We start from the raw sequence: 20,652 nt of genomic DNA, 5'->3' as shown, positions 1-20,652 counted from the left end.
CAGGATCCTATACGCTTCAATCAAGTCACCTAAACTCCATCGGACACAAGCCCAGCCTGTTCAATCATTCCTCATAAGACCAGCCTCCAATTCCAGGTATGAGTCCAGTAAACCTTCTCTGAACTGCTTCCAACACATTTACATAATTCATTAAATGAGAGCAATACTGTACACAGTGCTCCAGATGTATTCTCACCAATGTCTTGTATAACTGAAGCATAACCTCCCTACTTTTGTATTCAATTCCCCTCACAATAAACAATAACATTCTATTAGCTTTCCTAATTACTTGCTGTACCTGTATACTCGCCTTTTGTGATTAATGCTCTTGGACACCCAGATCCCTCTGAATCTCAGAGCTCTGCAACCTCTCACCATTTAGATAATAAGCTTTATTATTCTTCAGGCCAACATGGACAATTACACATTTTCCCACATTATTCTCCATTTGGCAGATTTTATTCCACTCATTTAACATATACCTTTTTAACCTCCTTTTGTCCTCTTCACAATTTACTTTCCTACCTATCTTTGTACCATTGGAACATAGGAGCAGGAGTTGGCCATTTAGCCCGTCGAGCCTGCTCCACCATTCAATATGGTCATGGCTGATCATCGACTTCAATGCCTTTTCCCCACACTATCCCCATATCCCTTTGTGGTATTAGTATTTAGAAATCTGTCAGTCTCTGCTTTAAACACACTCAATGACTGAGCTTCCACAGCCCTCTGGGGTAGAGAATTCCAAAGATTCACAACTTGTAATGAAAGGAAAAATGAAAATCGCTTATTGTACAAGTAGGCTTCAAATGAAGTTACTGTGAAAAGCCCCTAGTCGCCACTTTCCGGCACCTGTTCGGGGAGGCTGGTACGGTAATTAAACCATGCTGCTGGCCTGCCTTGGTCTGCTTTCAAAGCCAGCGATTTAGCCGTGTGCTAAACCAGTACATCCCTGCAGATCAAACCATTGCCCTGTTCTATCCCTGTATCACTGTCAGTTTATTTCCTTAAAAGCCCATCCAATCTTCTTTGGGAAACATTCCATCATCTCTGCTTCTACCCGCATCGTAGGAAGTGGCTTCCAGGTATTTCCCACTTTCTTCAAATGTAAACGAGTTTCAGTGAGCACAGAAAGAGGCCATCCCGCCCATCATTCCCATGCTAGCTCTTTGAGTGAGTGAACTATCTAATTAGTCCCATCGCTCTGCAAGTTTCTTTTCCTACAGAATCTGTTCAGTTTCCTTTTGAAAGTTGCTGTTGAATTTACTTCCTGCACCATTGTGCAAGGGGCTGTTTAGCACAGGGCTAAATCGCTGGTTTTGAAAGCAGACCAAGGCAGGCCAGCCAGCACGGTTCAATTCCTGTACCAGCCTCCCCGAACAGGTGCCGGAATGTGGCGACTAGGGGCTTTTCACAGTAACTTCATTGAAGCCTACTTGTGACAATAAGCGATTTTCATTTCATTGTCAGGCAGTGACTCCCAACAACTCGTTCTGTTTTAAATCTAATAATTTCACGATACACTGGGCGGGATTCTCCACCCCCACGCCGAAGTGGCCGCGCTGTCGTGAACGCCATCAATGGTTCACGACGGCGCGGATCGGCCCCGGTCCAGACCGATTCAGGCCTTGACAATGGGCCAGTATCGGGGCTGCGTCATCTAACCGCACCAGGCCTTGTCGCCCACGTAAAAGCGGCGCCGCATAACGGACATCATCCGCGCATGCACGCGTTGGCCGGCGCCAACCCGCGCATGCGTGGTTGCCGTCCTGTCCAAATCCGCCCCGCAAGAAGATGGGGGACGGATCTTGCGGGGCCGCGGAAGGAAGGAGGTCCTCCTTCAGAGAGGACGGCCCGACGATCGGTGGACACCGATCGCGGGCCACCCCTCATTCAAGGTGAAGCCCGGTGCAGGATCCCCTCTCGCCCCCCCACAGGCCGCCCCCCCCCCCCCCCAACGTTCACGCACTGCCCACGACTGTAGCGACCAGGTGTGGACGGCGCCGGGGGGAACCCGCCGTTTTGGCCTGGCCGCTCGGCCCATCCGGGCCTCAGAATAGCGGGGGTGTCGGAGAATCGCCATTTTGGGTATCTCCGGCGATTCTCCGGCCTGCGGCCCGCTAAACTCGACCGGCCCGTTCCCGCCGCTTGGGAGAATCGCGGGAAGGCATCGGACTGGCGTCCCCTGAAATTTTGGCGGCCCAGGCGATTCTCCCAACCGGCGTGGGAGTGGAGAATCGCGCCCACTGTGTTTGGATTTTCACAGAGGATTTGAAATGGAGAGAAAGACATGGATGTTGCACAAAATCAAGACTCAGTCTTTATGAATGATCTTAGTGAGTGGGCAGAGTGTGAAATACCCAGGTTTGCGGTGCCAAGGGGCACACGTTCCAGGGGCTGGGCCGGGAGGCCACCCTGCCGTAACCACTCAGGGGCCTTCAATGGCCCGGGAACCCCTCAGGTACCGTGACGCCTGGCCCATGTCTGTGTGGGCCAATACTAATTGGCGTCCATTTGACCGACTGGCTTAAATCAAGGGAGGCCTTTAGATAGGGGGACCTTCCCGTTAATGGGATGGAGATTGGCCTTAATTGTATCCAGATCTCGCCAATGGGAATAGGCCGGTTAGATCGGAAACCGATTGGTGCTTGGTGCGGTGCCCGATTTCCAACTTTCCTGCGATCTGTTCCTCTTTTTAACCTTAGTCTATTCGCTCTGATTACGTCACCTTTGCTCATGAGTCGCCAGGTATCTTTATGATACCGCTACGTGGTTCAAGTTCAGGTTATGATTAATAATACAGCACACCGCTTAGTAAGGATTAAAACAACGGTCATTATATACAACAAGCAATATTAATACCCTAATACTACTTTCTATATAATAAACCTATCACTACTGGCCAATACTTAACTTAGGAAGAGCCCACCAGGTCAGGGAAACGAATGGCTTGTCCAAACAGATCAGTCCTGAATGCAACTGCAAATACCTGGGTTGATGGGCTGTTGATAGCCCTGAGTATCGATCTGGGCTAACTTCCCAGAGCCGAATATGCAATACTGTCTGCAGCTGTGCACAAAAATTTACCTAAACAATTCTTGAGGGTGCTATGTCAGGCAGGGGCATGTATCTATAAAAAAATAAACTGGGAACCTCTAATTTTACCTAAACAATTTTTCAAGCATTATACAATCTTATCTCTCTAAACGTACAATAACAATCACAACATTTAATATATTCTTTCCTGGCTTGGTAGTCAAGCTCAGGATCATACATTTCCATACATTTTCTTTTTATTTACAGGAAAAACCGCCAGTGCATGTTTTATTATTCATATGTCGCTGGGGTCTGGTCATAGCCGAATATCGGGGATCGGATCCGATAGACCGGGGTTCGAGCGCGGTACGCTCTCCTATTCCACTTGCGGAGGCGCATGGTCTGTACTGCACAACTGCGTATAGCCAATGCCAACAGTGCCTCAATGATGTACGATAAGGAGTACCAAGTTATGAACTTGGCACACCAGGATAATGCAGCGTGGTTGGTGACTGGGCCCTCGGTACTACTGGGCCGTGAAGTGTTAACAGTAAAAGGGTTTGGAGTGATGGGGTCCGCGTTCCCGCCCAACCAAAAGTTCATCAAAAGAGTGTTGAGCACGATGAAAGGAGTCCTCATAGCTGTCTTCTTTCATTCCTTTTCCTGTGTTCGCTGGTTTTCTCCGGACTTGGAGCTTCTGGAGTTCTGTAAGACAGGCGTAGTGTGTGTAAATACTTTGGTTTAATATCTGGTGTGTTAGTGTGTCTGTCCTTCTTGGGGCCAATTAAACCCTTATAATTGGTCACAGTATGTGACTCTCCCCCCATTTTTTTTCAAAACAAATGTTTGGACACGGCACACTTCCCAATGGTGGACCAGTGCTAGGTTTATCATCCAAATGTTCCAGGACGTAAATAGCATGTGGCAGCAACCCAAAGGTTGCCTAAATAAAATAGTACGAAGTCTTACAACACCAGGTTAAAGTCCAACAGGTTTGTTCCTCAGGTGAATGAAGAGGTATGTTCCAGAAACACATATATAGACAGATTCAAAGATCTGTCTATATATGTCTTGAATCTGTCTATATATGTGTTTCTGGAACATACCTCTTCATTCACCTGAGAAAGGAGCAGTGCTCCGAAAGCTAGTGACATCGAAACAAACCTGTTGGACTTTAACCTGGTGTTGTAAGACTTCGTACTGTGCTCACCCCTGTCCAACGCCGGCATCTCCACATCATAAATAAAATAAAACTGTTTTTGAAAGAAAAGTTTGAATGAGGTGCGTGTGGGCCGCGACGGGTACAATTTGGGTGGAGTCCCCGGGTAGGACGGCTACCAATACTGTATCTTCCCTACCCGAGTGTTTTTGACCAACAGGGGGGGTCCCCAGGCAGGGCGGGTCTCACTCCGTTTCTCCACTGCCTGAGCGACCAAAGAACGGACAAAAATGTAGTCATCATGGTGGGGTTACTGTTCTGATTCTACCATCAAATCAGAAGAGTAGTTACCATCGGGTGTCTGAGGCAAGTCCTCAGAGGTATCGGCAGAATGGGCATGTGGCCGCGGTGGGTGTCGGAAAAGTTAAAAAGTTCAGGTGAATGGGTGTGGGGCGGTGAGAAAATTCTCCTGTTGGACGAACAACATTAAACAAACAGACAGACAACATAAAACATTCTGCAGGTTCCATCAGAAAGGACAACACTTTTCACCAAGTGTCTCCTTCAAATCATCATGTGGACACCTCAGTTCTCGGTCACTATGGGCTCTGCCTTTTTCTTATTGAGAGTGCCTGTCGGTTGGGCACTCTGTGGTTTTTTAGGGCCATTGCATTCTTTAGCAAAATGTCCCAACTGTCCGCAATTGTAGCACTCTTGCGGTTTGTCTGGGGGGCTGTTCTTTCCCTCGTTTACCCAGGCGGGGTTGTGGAGAGTGGTTCTTACTGCCTGCACGTCTGCGGCGGCTTGGTTTTCCTCGGGGGTTCTAGTTGCTGATTTACCGTGAGCCGCTTGTTCCCAAACGCGGGACAATCTTTTGACCACCACTTCTCATTATGAGCCTCCTCCGAGGGGTCATAATTGCTACAGGCATTCTGTCCTGCTTCCGTGGCATGGGAGATAAGGGTGCGGGTCCACTTGGCCATATTGTCTGGGGACAAATGGGCACGATCTACGTTGCCGAAAACGGCTTCAAAATGAACCCACAAGCGTCCTGCGAATGCTGTGGGGTGTTCAGACTTTTTCTGTCTGCATTTATTCAGACCGTCTACGGGGTCGCCCCGGTTGTACCCGATCGCATCCAGGATGGCGGCCTGCATTTCTGCAAGGGTGCCTCCTCCGACATTCTGTGGGTCGGGAAGGGCTGCTGCGACCGATGGGTCTAAGCTGAGGACCGTGAGCTTTACCTGCTCTTTCTCATCCAGGCCGTACATGGTCGCCTGGTGTTTGACGGTGGCAAAGAAATGGTGTGGGTCTGAAGCGGGGAGGAACGGTGTGATTTTGGCACACGCGTCCCGTAATTGGGTCACTGTGAGGGGGGTGGAATATAAGACTTCCGCCTCGCCTGCTGTGGCGGTGCGGTGGGTGGTTACAGGGTTCATGGGAGCCTGTATTATCTGTTGTGTGGGGGGTGGGGGTGCTTTCCTCCTTTGGGGTTTTCCCTGCGCACATGCTCCCTGAACATATCTCTGCGCTGTCTCTTGCAATTCTTCCCAATCAGGGCCGTCTTCCTGGTCTAAACTTTCCCCAAAGGTTTCTTGAAATCCCTTTTGGACAGAAAGCAGTGCTTTCAAGTCTGCAATCTGCTTTTGGCACTTTGCATGGTCCAAAGTACTCTGCCTTTGTTCCGTGGTTGTGGCGTGGAGCGCTCTCAAGGCTGCCTTGAGATCACTGCGTTGTTTCTGGAGCGTCTCAAACTGGTTTTCTGTTTCTTCCTTTACCAGGACTGCACGCTGCAGGTCCTGATAAGCCTTTTCATATTGTGACTGGAAACTACTCAAGTGTGCCAGACAAGATTGGTGACCCCGTTTGGCGTCAGCCACCTCTTCATCTTTTGCTGCTAATTTCCCTTTTAACTCCAGGTTCTCTTTCTCAATTTCGCATACATCGATTTTACTCGTCCGATGTATGCCTTCTGTTTCCTTGCGGAGCGTCCTGACGACCTCCTCTGTGCCTCGCAATTGTGCCAGACAGGACACAATTGCCATCGGCTTGCGCTCTTTTGCTAAACTCTTTCTGTGGATCTCACTCAGGTTCTCCCATCAAGTATGCCCTATACTTCCAGGACCTGAGTCGTCGTTATTGCAGAAATCCTTCCACATGGGCCATCCTTTGCCCTGCAGAATTTTGCGGATTTCCACTTCCCAAACGGGACACTGTCCCGCTCCTACGCTGCTGACTGGTGCGACAGCAAAATCTTCGGGGTTCATGAGGCGCTGCATCGCTTGCATTGCCTGCATGGCTCTCTCTTATCTGCTCGTTACGTTCGAATTTGGAACAGGGGGCTAAGGTGGTGTGGTAGATGCGGGCTTGCGCTAATTTCCGAAATACCAACTGCCGATAGTTTTGACGCAACAAAAAAATCTATCAGTTTTGCCTTATAACCCTGTTAGTTACGCATGCATATACACACTTCCGAATTGTGAATTATTAACCAGGACCGCTTGAACACTTGTGGTTTTTTTTGTTTCCGATTGGATTCTAATTCAAAATGTTGGGGTTCTCCAGGAGTAGTTTTCCACTTCTAAGTCGGGTCCCGTCAGGATGTCGCCAATTATGTTGCTCTTTTTAACCTTAGTCTATTCGCTCTGATTACGTCACCTTTGCTCATGAGTCGCCAGGTATCTTTATGATACTGCCACGTGGTTCAAGTTCAGGTTATGATTAATAATACAGCACACCGCTTAGTAAGGATTAAAACAACGGTCATTTATTATATACAACAAGCAATATTAATACCCTAATACTACTTTCTATATAATAAACCTATCACTACTGGCCAATACTTAACTTAGGAAGAGCCCACCAGGTCAGGGAAACGAATGGCCTGTCCAATCAAATCTGGCCCGCGGGATTCAAAAGGCTGCTACAGGTCGGTGGCTAGGTGTCTCTACCGGATAGCGATCGCTGGATTCAAACTTACAGTTGCTGGTTGCTGGTCTTGCGAAGGTCTCGAGCAGGCGAAGAGAAGAGAGAGGTCTGAACTTGGACCCTCACTTTTATAGGGCCCAGGGGCTTCCCGCCTCCCGGGGCGGCCCTTGACCCTGAGTCCCAAGTGATTGGATCTGTCCCCAATCTCTGGGGTCGATGTGTCCAATGGTGAGGCGATTCCTCGATCGGGGGGTGGTCGCTCACCTGTCTTTGTTTCGGCCACTGCAGGCGCCGACAGGTCCGGCCCAGTATTCAATTGCTAATATGTTGCAATTGTTCCCGGGGATAGCCGTTTTAACTGTGGATGTCTGAATAGATGGGCTGCAAACAGTCCTGAATGCAACTGCAAATACCTGGGTTGATGGGCTGTTGATAGCCCTGAGTATCGATCTGGGCTAACTTCCCAGAGCCGAATATGCAATACTGTCTGCAGCTGCCTGCTTGTGTCTTCTTAGCTGCTTTTCCCAGCAGTCTTTCGGGTTAGCCATTTTAAACTGGGTTTTGGCCAGATTAATCGGAACGCAGCCATTTTACGTGGCTACAGATCTAACTGCCGCACTTGGATTCGCGCCTTGCGCATCGTGGCCATTAGATCGTGCCCTGCTTCTCATTTGCTGTAAAAATGTAAAAGCTTAATTGTTGTGCATAAAGAAAGTGCAATGAGGATAAATGTACTGGCAAGAGAGACCTTTAAGTTCTGATTAGCCTCAACATTTGAAACTATGAATAAGGGATTGTATAGAATCAGATAAAGGGATAGTATGAAACAGTTCTATTGTATTCCTGTCTGAGATAATGAGAGAAGGTGGTGTCAGTAATTGGGGATCCAATTAATGAATCTAGTGACCAAATTGACGAATTGTTATGTTACAACAGGCCCAACTCTGACCTGAGGTAATGGTCACTTTGGGGATAAAAGTAGAGGTTTCAAAGGTCTTCCTTGCTGGCCAAGTACTGAAGATTCCGGAGGCCGAGTTCCAAGGAAATTACTGTGAAAGAAGGAGCCAGACTCCCGAGGCTGAATTCCACAAGAATTACTGTCAAAGAACGAGCCAGAGAGGGTTACACTTCGACAGACTGATCACCCGCATGAAGTTGTAAAAGTCAATGTCTTAAAGTTATTCAGTAAATTTACTATCCAGAAAATTCTGCCTTTGTCTTAATTGTTTAAAGTCTTGTCTGATCCAAAGTGAATTTATTAAATGCTAAGTTGGGGGTGGCTGAAATCAATTAAATTCCAGATAACAAGATTAGATAACAGAAATCTTCAATTTAAAAACTTGCATTTCTATAGCACCTTTCACAACCAGAGGACGTCCGAAAGTACTTTACAGCCAATGAAATATTTCTGAAGTGTAGTCAATGTTTTAATGTAGGAAATTCAGCAGCCAATTTACACTCAGCAAGATCCCACACACAGCAATGTGATAATGAGCAGATGATGTATTTTTAGTGATGTTGATTGAGGGATAAATATTGACCAGGACACCGGGGATAACTCCCCTGCTCTTCTTCAAAATAGTGGCTGTGGGAACTTTTCCATCCGCCCGAGAGGTGCAAACAGGGCCTCAGTTTAGCATCTTAAGGGCTGGTTTAGCACACTGGGCTAAATAGCTGGCTTTTAAAGCAGGCCAGCAGCACGGGTTCAATTCTCGTACCAGCCTCCCTGAACAGGCGCCGGAATGTGGCGACTAGGGGATTTTTACAATCACTTCATTTGAAGCCCATTTGTGACAATAAGCAATTTTCATTTTCATTTCATTATTTGAAAGAAGGCTGTTCTGACAGTGCAGCACTCCCACAATGGTGGGATGAGGAATGTTGGGTGTGATTTTTGTTCTCGAGTCTCTGGGACTGGGATTTAAACCCACACCGTCTGACTCGGAGGTGAGAGAGCTGCCCACTGAGCCATGGCTGACACTACAGACAGTACAAGGTTAGAAAGGGAAGTTACCTTTTAAACCCCCCCACCTTTTGCCTCCAATGCCTATATCTAATCATTAAAAACCCCAGTATAAATAACATCTTTGACTGACAAATGTTGAAGTCAGGGGCTGTTTAGCACAGGGCTAAATCACTGGCTTTGAAAGCAGACCAAGGCAGGCCAGTAGCACGGTTCGATTCCCGTAACAGCCTCCCTGAACAGGCGCCGGAATGTGGTGCCTAAGGGCTTTTCACAGTAACTTCATTTGAAGCCGACTTGTGACAATAAGCAATTTTCATTTTCATTTCATTTTCAAGTGTTGATTTAGAGACAGTTTTAACTTTCTATTTGAGCCTCGGGCACCTTTCTGTCTCTATTGCTCATGTCAATGACAGGCAGGAGACGGAGCTGAGGGTTAAATTTAGTTTAGAATAGCGGGTCCTGTGACCCAGTTGGGAAACTGCCATGTGTGTCGCACTAATAGAGACAGGAAGGTGCTGAAGGACTGACTGGGAAATGAGTCTCCAACCAATTGTTATATCGGTCACTCAGAGCTCAAGAGAAACCTGTCCCTTTAAATACATATACAGGGAAGAGGCTGCAATGAAATCTGTCCCTTTTAACCTGCACAAAAGCAGGAGGCTCAGATTCAGGAGGAATTCACTCAGCCCATCGTGTCCCTGCTATCTCTTTGAAAGGATTCTCTGATTCATCCAACTGCTCTGCTCTTTCCCCACAGCGCTGCAAATTCTTCCCATTCAAGTATTTACTTTTTGGAAAGATACAATTGAATCTGTTTTGTGGCAGATCAGAACAACTCGCTGTGTCAAAAGATAAACTAAAATCTCATCTCCCCCTCTGGTTCCTTTGCCAATTACCTCAGAGGGACTCACTTTCTGGTAAAGAGCCTGTCAACCCCTCTCACCCACTTTCCCTAAAGTACATCAATCTAATCATCAAAAGTTCAGAAAAATCAATATTTTTACTGAAAGAAGTTTATTGATGAAAGAGAACATGGTTATAAAAACAGAAAATTGACTTGAGGATCAAAGACAACCAGAATGAAAGGATGTTCACAATGTTCTGGACTCAACGGTTTATCTTTAATTCATCTGGAGCCTGTTCCCTGCCCTCTTTGTGGAACACCTCCGCTCAGTCCACAAGCATGACCCTGACCTTCCGCTTGCTGTCATTAGAATTCACCACCTTGCTCTCAGGATCACATTTCTGTCCTCGGCCTGCTGCAATGTTCCGGAGAAGCCCAACACAAGCTGGACGAACAGCCCCTCATCTTCCCATGAGGCACTTTACAGCCTTCTGGACTCAACATTGAGTTCAACAACTTCACACCCTGAACTCTCTCCTCCATTTTGATTTATTTTGGGTTTTTTTTCTTAAATTTAGAATATCCAATTATTTTTTTCCCCCAATAAAGGGGCAATTTAGCATAGCCAATCCACCTAACCTGCACATCTTTGGGTTGTGGGAGCGAAGCCCACGCAGACATGGGGAGAATGTGCAAACTCCACACGGACAGTGACCCAGGGCCAGGATTGGAACCCGCAGTCAGAGCATTTAAAGGGTCTCTCATTGGTGTGAGTGACATTGTGGCTCAGCAGGCTGGATGACTGAGTGAATCCCTTCCCACACACAGAGCAGGTGAACGGCCTCTCCCCAGTGTGAACTCGCTGGTGTGTCTGCAGGTTGGATAATTGAGTGAATCCCTTCCCACACAGAGCAGGTGAAAGGCCTCTCCCCAGTGTGACTGCATTGATCGAGTTTCCAGTTCAGACGGGTATTTAAATCCCTTCCCACAGTCTCCACATTTCCACCGTTTCTCCATGTTTTTCGTCTCCTTGTATCTTTGCAGTTTGGATATTCAGTTAGAGCCTTGATCACACACACAACACGTGTACAGTCCCCGCTGTGAATGGTGCAATATTTTTTCAGGCTGTGTAACTGGTTAAAGCTCTTTCCACAGTCAGTGCTCTGGAACACTCTCACTCGGGTGGGTGTGTCTCGGTGCTTTTCCAGTCACACTGATGCAGAAAATCTGTTGAAGTCGACAGAACAAACATTTCTCCTTCTAGATTAAAAGGCTGATGATATTCAAGTCCCGATCAATCGACTGACTGTCCGTTCTTGGCATGATGTTTGGATTGAGATTTCTGTTCTGTAAATCCTCACTTTCTAATGTCCTGTAAAAGGGGTTTACAAAAATTATCACTGTCAGTACAGGGTAGAAATTCAGAACAGACAATTGTAGTTTCTCTGGAACATTCTTTCCTCTCTCATTCCCCAAAAGCTGTAAATCTCCATCCCACACACTCTCCCTCCATTCTCATTCTGCTGTGTTTAATATTCACCCTCCCAATTCTCCTGAAGGTGCTGATTCAGGCTGATTGACAGATCCATGCTGACTGCTTCCTGTCCTGGACACAGTGACCTGAAAATCTTCACGCAGCTGCCAGACAGATATATGTCTATATTACTGGACTGAAAATGTGCTTAATGTTTAGGATTGTTCCAGTTGGTTAAGATACAGGGGGTTAAGATTAATCATGATCTTGATACTTGATACATGACGGGAGTCAAGCAGAGCTGATTACTAATTTCTAACTGAAATTGAACGGGTGCTGCAGGGTTACAGAATGGAACAGACTCGAGACTGGCAGAATTGCTCAACAGAGAGTCAGCATCAACTCGAAATGTCCATTGGACTCCTGATGTTCTGTAATACATCCGACTGGAAATATATAACGTAGCTACAGTTCTACGTTACAAGACTGGAATAATCAATGTACTTCATTCCAAGGCCATCAATAATGTATCTAATCTGTGCAATGTAACAACACAAGATATATCGCTGTCCTCATAGAATCAGAGAGTTTCACAGCAGAGCAAGAGGCCCTTTGGCCCGTCCTGTCTGTGCTGGTTATCAGGCACCTATCTATTCTCATCCCATTTTCCAGCACTTGGTTCGTAGCCTTGTGTGCTTTGACCTGTCAAATACTCATCTAAATGCTTCTTCAATGTTGTGTGGTTTCCCGCCTTGACCACAATTCAGGCAGTGAGTTCCACATCCCACCATCCTCTGGTGAAAATGTTTTTCCTCAAATACCCTCCAAATCTCCTTTTATAAATTTGTAGATCTGGCCTTCCGGTTGCGGCTATGCGTAGCTAAGTCGCACATTCGGCAGGTCCCGCTAAAAACTGACTTTTGGGCTCTTCTTAGGGCCCGTAACGGCACTTGTAAACTGCTTGGGGGTTGATGGTCGGTAGGGGAGATGGGGCCCCGTGGGGGGGGGGCCCGAGTTGGGGGTAGTGGGACCGGGCCTGGAAAGGGAGCTGCGCCAGAGGAGGCGGGGCCGGGCGAGTGGAAAGCACGGGCTTTTTCCCGCGCTTAGGGTTGAAGGGGCGGGGCCGGAGCTGGGACGCACGGGCTTTTTCTCCCGCGCTGGGAGTGGAATGGATGAGATCCTGCTGGTGGACAAGGGGGGGAGGGGAAGTTCCACACTGGGGTGGGGGGGTCGATGGAGCGGCGGGAGTGGCCGGGGTCAGCAGAGTGCAATGGGTGGAGCAATGCAGCTGGGGGGGGGATCTAGCTTGGTGTGGGGGGGGGGGGGGGGGGGGTGGAGAATGGGACCGGGTTGCTGCTGGAATGGCCAAGAGAGACCTGGAGTTGGTAGAGGAGGTCGGGGCGGGGGTCTGCCGCTGTGGGGAACGGGTCGTGCGGGGGGCGCGGGCACTTGGCTGGCCTAGGAAGGACTATGGCTGGTCGGCGGGGGAGGGGGGGTGAGTAGCCCCCTGATCCAGCAGATCAGGTAAGGTTGAGAAAGGGGTGTGTAGGGCAGGTGTTTTATTTGGGTTTGGATGCAAAATAATCGGGGGGGGGGGTGGCGATCCTGGTGGGGGGAAGAGAGTGTCGTTCGAGGCGTTGAGTGTTGTGGCAGACAATGGCGGTATGTATGTGATGGTAAGTGGCAAGCTGTAGGGGGAGCGGGTGGTGTTGGTCAATGTATATGCCCCGAATTGGGACGATGCGGGGTTCATGCAGCGTATGCTGGGCCGGATTCTGGACCTGGAGACAGGGTGCCTGACAATGGGGAGTGGTGGGGGGGGGGGGGGGGGGGATATTTCAACACGGTGCTGGACCCGGCACTGGATCGCTCTAGGTGTAGGATGGGCAGGAGGCCGGCGGCGGCCAAGGTGCTGAGGGGATTCATGGACCAGGTAGGAGGGGTGGATCCATGGAGTTTGCGAGGCCGAGGGCCAGGGAATTTTCATTCTTCTCCCATGTTCACAAGGCCTACTCCCGGATTGACTTTTTTGTCATGAGCAGGGCGTATGATTCCGAGGGTGGAGGATACGGAGTACTCGGCGATAGCCATTTCTGATCATGCTCCGCAATGGTTGGACCCGAGTTGGGGGAGGAGAGGGACCAGTGCCCGCTGTGGCGCCTAGAGGTGGGGTTGCTGGTGGACGAGGAGGTGAGCGGGCGGGTCCGGAAGTGTATAGAGAGGTACCTGGAGGCTAATGACAATGGGGAGGTGCACGTAGGGGTGGTCTGGGAAGCGCTGAAGGCAGTGGTCAGAGGAGAACTGATCTCCATTAGGGCACACAAGGAGAGGGGGAGAGGAGAGAGAGGGAGAGGTTGGTGGGGGAGATGGTGAGGGTGGACAGGAGGTAAGCGGAGGCCACGGAGGAGGGATTGTTTAGGGAGCGGCGTAGCCTCCACGCCGAGTTCGATTTGTTGACCACCAGGAAGGCGGAGGCACAGTGGAGGAAAGGGGCGGTATATCATTACGGAGAAAAGGCGAGCCGTATGCTGGCGCACCAGCTTCGGAAGCGAGGGAGATCGGGGGAGTTGGGGATGGAGGAGGGAGCACGGTGCGAAGTGCAGTGGGTATCAATGGGGTCTTCAGGGACTTCTAGGAGGAACTGTACCGGTCTGAGCCCCCACTGGAGGGAGGGAGGGAGCGATGGGTCGCTTCCTGGACCGGATGTGGTTTTCGAGGGAGGAGGAGGGGCAGGTGGCGGGGTTGGAGGCGCTGGTTGGGTTGGAGGAGTTGGTCAAAGGAATAGGAAACATGCAGGCGGGGAAGGCACCATGGCCAGATGGGTCCACGGTTGAATTTTACAAGAAGTATTCGGACCTGCTGGGCCCGCTGTTGGTAAGGACCTTCAACGAGGCAAGGGAAGAGGGGGGCTCTGCCCCCGCGATGTCTAGAGCGCTGATTTCCATGATCCTGAAGCGGGACAAGGATCCCCCACAGTGTGGATCATATAGGCCGATCTCACTTTTAAATGTAGATGCAAAGTTGCTGGCAAAGGTTTTGGCCATGAGGATAGAGAGAGGACTGTGTGCCGCAGGTCATACACGAGGATCAGACGGGGTTCGTGAAAGGGAGGCAGTTGAATACTAATGTACGGAGGCTCTTGAATGTTATAATGATGCCGGCGATGGAAGGGGAGGCGGAGATAGTGGCAGCGATGGATGCAGAGAAGGTCTTTGATAGGGTGGAATGGGGGTACCTGTGGGAGGTGTTGAAAAGGTCCGGGTTCGGGGAGGGGTTCGTCAGGTGGGTGAGGGTGTGGCCACAAACAGAAGGAGGTCAGAGTATTTCCGGCTACACCGGGGGATGAGGCAGGTGTGTCCTCTGGCCCCCCTGCTCTTTGCACTGGCGATTGAACCCCTGGCCATGGCGTTGAGGGAGTCAAGAAACTGGAGGGGGCTGGTGCGGGGTGGGGAGGAGCATCGGGTGTCGCTCTATGCGGATGATTTGCCGCTATATGTGGCGGACCCGGTGGGGGGAATGCTGGAGGTGATGAGGAGTCTTAGGGAGTTTGGAAATTTCTCCGGGTACAAGCTTAATATGGGGAAGAGCAAGTTGTCCGTAGTGCACCCGGGGGACCAGGAGAGGGGGATTGTTGAGCTCCCGCTAAAAAGGGCGGAGAGGAGTTTCAGGTACCTGGGGGTCCAGGTGGCTAGGAGCTGGGGGGCCCTACATAAGCTTAACTTCATGAGGCTGGTGGAGCAGATGGAGGAGGAGTTTAAGAGGTGGGACGTGCTGCCACTCTCCCTGGCGGGTAGGGTGCAGTCAGTTAAAATGACGGTGCTCCCAAGGTTTTTGTTCCTGTTCCAATGCCTCCGCATCCTGATCCCTAGGGCCTTCTTCAGGTGGTTAACAGGAGCGTTATGGGGTTTGTGTGGGGGCAGAAGACCCAGAGGGTGAGAAGGGTGTTCCTGGAGCGGTGCAGAGATGGGGGGGCGTTGGCGCTGCCCAACCTCTGTGGGTATTATTGGGCCGCCAATGTGGCAATGGTGCGTAAGTGGGTGATGGAGGGGGATGAGGCGGCATGGAAGAGGCTGGAGATGGCGTCCTGTGGGGGCACGGGCCTGGCGATTGAACCCCTGGCCATGGCGTTGAGGAAGTCGAGAAACTGGAGGGGGCTGGTGCGGGGTGGGGAGGAGCATCGGGTGTCGCTCTAGAAATTGGAGGCACTGGTGACGTCGCCGCTGCCGCTTCCTCCAAAGTGGTATCCAACGAGCCCGATGGTGGCGGCTGCCCTCAAAATTTGGGGGCAATGGAGACGTCACAAGTGGGAGGTGGGGGCCTCGGTGTGGTCCCCGATTCGGGGGAACCACCGGTTTGTCCCGGGGTGGATGGACAAAGGGTTCCTGAGCTGGCACAGGTTAGGTATTAGAAGGATGGGGAACCTGTTTGTGGACGGGAAGTTTGCGAGCCTGGGTGAGCTGGAGGAGAAGTTTGGGCTCCCCCCGGGGAACACCTTCAGAGATATGCAGGTAAGGGCGTTTGTTCGGCGGCAGGTGGTGGAGTTCCCACTGTTGCCGCCATGCAGGGTCCAGGACAGGGTGCTGTCGGGGGTGTGGGTTGGAGGGGGGAGGATCTCGGCAACGAACCAGGTGATGCAGGAGGAGGAGGCGGCCTCGGTGGAGGAGCTGAAGGGTAAGTGGGAGGAGGAGTTGGGTGAGGAGATCGTCAAGGGGACATGGGCGGATGCCCTGGGGAGGGTGAACTCTTCCTCCTCTTGCGCGAGGCTCAGCCTCATACAATTTAAGGTGCTGCATAAGGCACACATGACCGGGGCAAGGATAAGCCGGTTCTTTGGGTGCGAGGACAGGTGTGTTAGGAGCTCAGGTAGCCCAGCAAACCACACCCACATGTTCTGGGCGTGCCCAGCGCTGGAAGACTTTTGGAAGGGTGTAGCGAGGACAGTGTCGAGGGTGGTAGGTTCCAGGGTCAAGCCGGGCTGGGGGCTCGCAATATTTGGGGTGGCAGAGGAGCCGAGAGGGCAGGACGTGAAAGAGACCGGTATTGTGGCCTTTGCGTCCCTGGTAGCTCAGCGAAGGATTCTTCTTCAGTGGATGGTTGCAAGGTCCCCAAGCGTGGAATCCTGGATCAACGATATGGCGGGATTTATTAAATTGGAGAGGGTGAAATTTGCCGTAAGGGGATCGGTGCAAGGGTTCTTCAGGCGGTGGCAACCGTTCCTAGACTTCCTGGTAGAACGTTAGAAGATGGTCAGCAGCAGCAGCAACCCGGGGGGGGGGGGGGGGGGGGGGGGGGGGGGATGGGTTCGTTTTTCTTGAGTGGGCGTGTATATTTGCCTTTGTGTTGATGAAGGCTGTTAATTTATTATTTATGTATAATGGGGGGGGGGGGGGGGTTCTTTTCCTTCTGTATTTTGTTGATATTTTGTGAAAATTTGAATAAAAATTATTCTTTAAAACATTTTTTTAAAAATTGTACATCTCACTTACTCCTCAGCTTCCTCAGCTCGAAGGGGAACAACTCCTAACCAGCCTTTCTTCATAGCTGAAACGTCCAGGCAACATCCTGGTGAATCTCCTCTGCACCCTTTCTAGTCTAATCACATCCTTCATCTAGAGTAGCGACCAGAACTGCACACAGTACTCCAACTGCAGCCTAATGAGCATTTTATACAGCTCCATCATAACCACCCTGCTCCTATATTCTATACCTCAGCTGATAAAAGCAAGTATCCCATACCTCTTATTAACCACCTTATCTCCGTGTCTTTCTGACTTCAGGGATCTATGGACATGCACACCAAGGTCCCTCTGTCCTCTGTACTTCCTAGGGAGGGTCCTACCATTCATTGTATATTCCCTTGCCTTCTTAGTCCTCCCAAAACACATCACCTCACACGTTTCATGGTTAAATTCCATTTGCCACTGTTCTGCCCATCTAATGAGACCATCTATAGTATCCTGTAATATAAGGATTTCCTCCTATTTACCACTCCACCAATGTTTTTGTCATCTGCATACGTACTTGTCACCTACATTCACATCTACATCATTTTTTTTTTTAATAAATATTTTATTGAAAATATTTGGTCAACCAACACAGTACATTGTGCATCCTTTACACAATATTATAACAACACAAATAACAATGACCTATTTTATAAACAAAAATGAATAAATAATAAATAACAAAAATGAAAACTAGCCCTAATTGGCAACTGCCTTGTCACAAGTAACACTCTCCAAAAATATAATTTAACAGTCCAATATATAATTATCTGTAGCAACGACCTATACATATTATACAGTATATATTAACAACCCTGAGAGTCCTTCTGGTTCCTCCTCCTCCTCCCCCCCCCCCCCCCCCCCCCCCCCCCGATCCTGGGCTGCTGCTGCCTTCTTTTTTCCATTCCGTCTATCTTTCTGCGAGGTATTCGACGAACGGTTGCCACCGCCTGGTGAACCCTTGAGCCGACCCCCTTAGGACGAACTTAATCCGCTCTAGCTTTATAAACCCCGCCATGTCATTTATCCAGGTCTCCACCCCCGGGGGCTTGGCTTCTTTCCACATTAGCAATATCCTGCGCCGGGCTACTAGGGACGCAAAGGCCAAAACATCGGCCTCTCTCGCCTCCTGCACTCCCGGCTCTTGTGCAACCCCAAATATAACCAACCCCCAGCTTGGTTCGACCCGGACCCCTACTACTTTTGAAAGCACCTTTGTCACCCCCATCCAAAACCCCTGTAGTGCCGGGCATGACCAAAACATATGGGTATGATTCGCTGGGCTTCTCGAGCACCTCGCACACCTATCCTCCACCCCAAAAAATTTACTGAGCCGTGCTCCAGTCATATGCGCCCTGTGTAATACCTTAAACTGAATCAGGCTTAGCCTGGCACACGAGGACGACGAGTTTACCCTGCTTAGGGCATCTGCCCACAGCCCCTCCTCGATCTCCTCCCCCAGCTCTTCTTCCCATTTCCCTTTTAGTTCATCTACCATAGTCTCCCCTTCGTCCCTCATTTCCCTATATATATCTGACACCTTACCATCCCCCACCCATGTCTTTGAGATCACTCTGTCCTGCACCTCTTGTGTTGGGAGCTGCGGGAATTCCCTCACCTGTTGCCTCGCAAAAGCCCTCAGTTGCATATACCTGAATGCATTCCCTTGGGGCAACCCATATTTCTCGGTCAGCGCTCCCAGACTCGCGAACTTCCCATCCACAAACAGATCTTTCAGTTGCGTTATTCCTGCTCTTTGCCACATTCCATATCCCCCATCCATTCCCCCCGGGGCAAACCTATGGTTGTTTCTTATCGGGGACCCCCCCAAGGCTCCAGTCTTTCCCCTATGCCGTCTCCACTGTCCCCAAATCTTCAGTGTAGCCACATCTACATCATTAATGTACACTACAACAGCAAAGGACCCGGCAGCAATCCTATCGGAGCACCACTGGACATGGAGTCTGTCACAAAGATAACCTTTGACCATCACCCTCTGCTTCCTGCCACTAAGCCAATTTTGGATCCAATTTGGCAAAATGCCCTGGATCAATTGGGCTCTTGCCTTCTTGACCAGTCTCCCATGACAGACCGAAGTCTTACTGAAGTCCATGTAGACTACATTAACTGCACAACCTTCATCACCTAGTCACCTCAAAAAATCAAAATCAAATTTGAAAGACACAATCTCTCCCTGACAAAACTGTACTGTCTATCCTCGATTAATCCTTCCCTTCCCAAGTGGAGATGAATTCTGGCCCTCAGAATTGTTTCCAATAGTTTCTCCACCACTAAAGTTAGACGCACTGGCCTATAATTTCATGTTTTTTCCCTACTTCTCTTCTTGAATGATGGAACCACATTATCTCTCCTCCTGTCCTCTGGCAGAAGATTTGAAAATTATTGTCAGAGTCTCTGCAATGTCCTCTCGCGTCTCCCACAGCAGCCTGGGATACATCTCATCTGGGCCTGAGGATTTAAACAAGTGAACCACTGCAGACCAGAATGAGCAAAGAAATGGAAAGGGGGAGAAAAGAAAGTGTTTTAATCCCAGATGTTGGAGACAGGAGGAAGTTTCAGAGACAGAGGAGCAGCAAATACATAGGCTCCAGTTTATCTGACCTGCTTATCCTGGGCTTTCCATGAGCAACTAAAATTCAATTTATTAATTTTAATTTCCTGGGCAGACAGTGGCGGAAGCTCCGTGCAGCCATTTGACAAAAGGTCAGGCTCTGATTTGCTGGAGGCCCAGCTCACTTCCGGTCCTCCGCTGCTTCCCTTTGGTCAATCGTTTTCATGTATACATTGGAGGGGTGAATCCCTGGCTCACGTGGGAGTGGGCGTGGTTTACCCGGGTTCCAGTGCGCAGGCCCGCTCCCACCCGTTGTTTCCCCCTCTTACTGCATCTCCAGACAAGGTTTCCAGGCAACCAGCTGACGGCTTCGGCCAGAGCGAGAAGCCTGTCGCTGATCATCCCCTCCGCCCGGCCTGGGACTGCGCATGTCCAAGGTGGGCGACGAGCACCTCCTCCTCCCCAACAATCCTGCTGCAGTGTTCACCAATGGGAAGAGTTCGAGGACCGGAAGGACTCTGGTCCACCAGCCAATCAGAGCGCGGGCTTCGTGTGAATGAAGACTCAAACTTCCTGTCTCCAACATCTGTCAGGAAAACACTTTCTTTCCTCCCCCTTTCCATTTCTTTTCTCATTCTGACCTTCAATTGGTGACTTGCACCAACTGAAGGGAAAAGAAGTGAATCTAAGAAGGGTGCAGACTCTGGAAAGCTTGGCCCATGTCTCTCTCTCTCTTAAAGGCATTGCCATCCTTTGCTCCCTCAGCTTGACACATTTATTTGTCTGACTAAAAGGATAATATAATATCACTTATTGCCACAAGTAGGCTTCAATGAAGTTACTGTGAAAAGCCGCTAGTCGCCACATTCCGGCACCTGTTTTGGGAGGCTAGTACAGGAATTGAACCCGCGCTGCTTGCATTGTTCTGAATTTCAAGCCAGCTGTTTAGCCCACTGTGCTAATCCAGCCACTGGTCTGTTTCCTAATGTTCACAATTAAAGGGCTGGTTTCCCCAGAAGATGGCTGACATTTAAGGGGGCAGAAAAGTAATATCAGACAGAGATATGTCTCGTGTTGTTATATTGCACAGATTAGATACATTAGAGATGGTTCTGTAATAAAATACATTTATTATTTCTAGTTGTGTAATATTGTACTGTCGCAACATT

At 49.6% G+C, this 20,652-nt stretch overlaps 1 protein-coding gene and 1 long non-coding RNA gene across 2 annotated transcripts in view; one reads left to right on the top strand and one right to left on the bottom strand.

Moving 5' to 3' along the window:
- LOC140418036 (uncharacterized) overlaps positions 1 to 20,652 on the top strand; it is a 126,266-nt gene that overhangs the window by 92,283 nt on the left and 13,331 nt on the right. The window lies entirely within an intron of this gene.
- On the bottom strand, positions 10,087 to 19,756 carry LOC140420638 (uncharacterized). Its single transcript, XR_011946486.1, has 2 exons — positions 19,534 to 19,756; positions 10,087 to 11,305 (listed from the first exon to the last, which is right to left on the bottom strand). It is a non-coding gene; the product is annotated as an uncharacterized lncRNA (long non-coding RNA).

This window comes from Scyliorhinus torazame, chromosome 5 (assembly GCF_047496885.1).
Source record: "Scyliorhinus torazame isolate Kashiwa2021f chromosome 5, sScyTor2.1, whole genome shotgun sequence".
NCBI classification, from domain to species: domain Eukaryota; kingdom Metazoa; phylum Chordata; class Chondrichthyes; order Carcharhiniformes; family Scyliorhinidae; genus Scyliorhinus; species Scyliorhinus torazame.
Note: the sequence above shows the minus strand (reverse complement) of the source record. Positions and strands in the feature narration are given on the sequence as shown.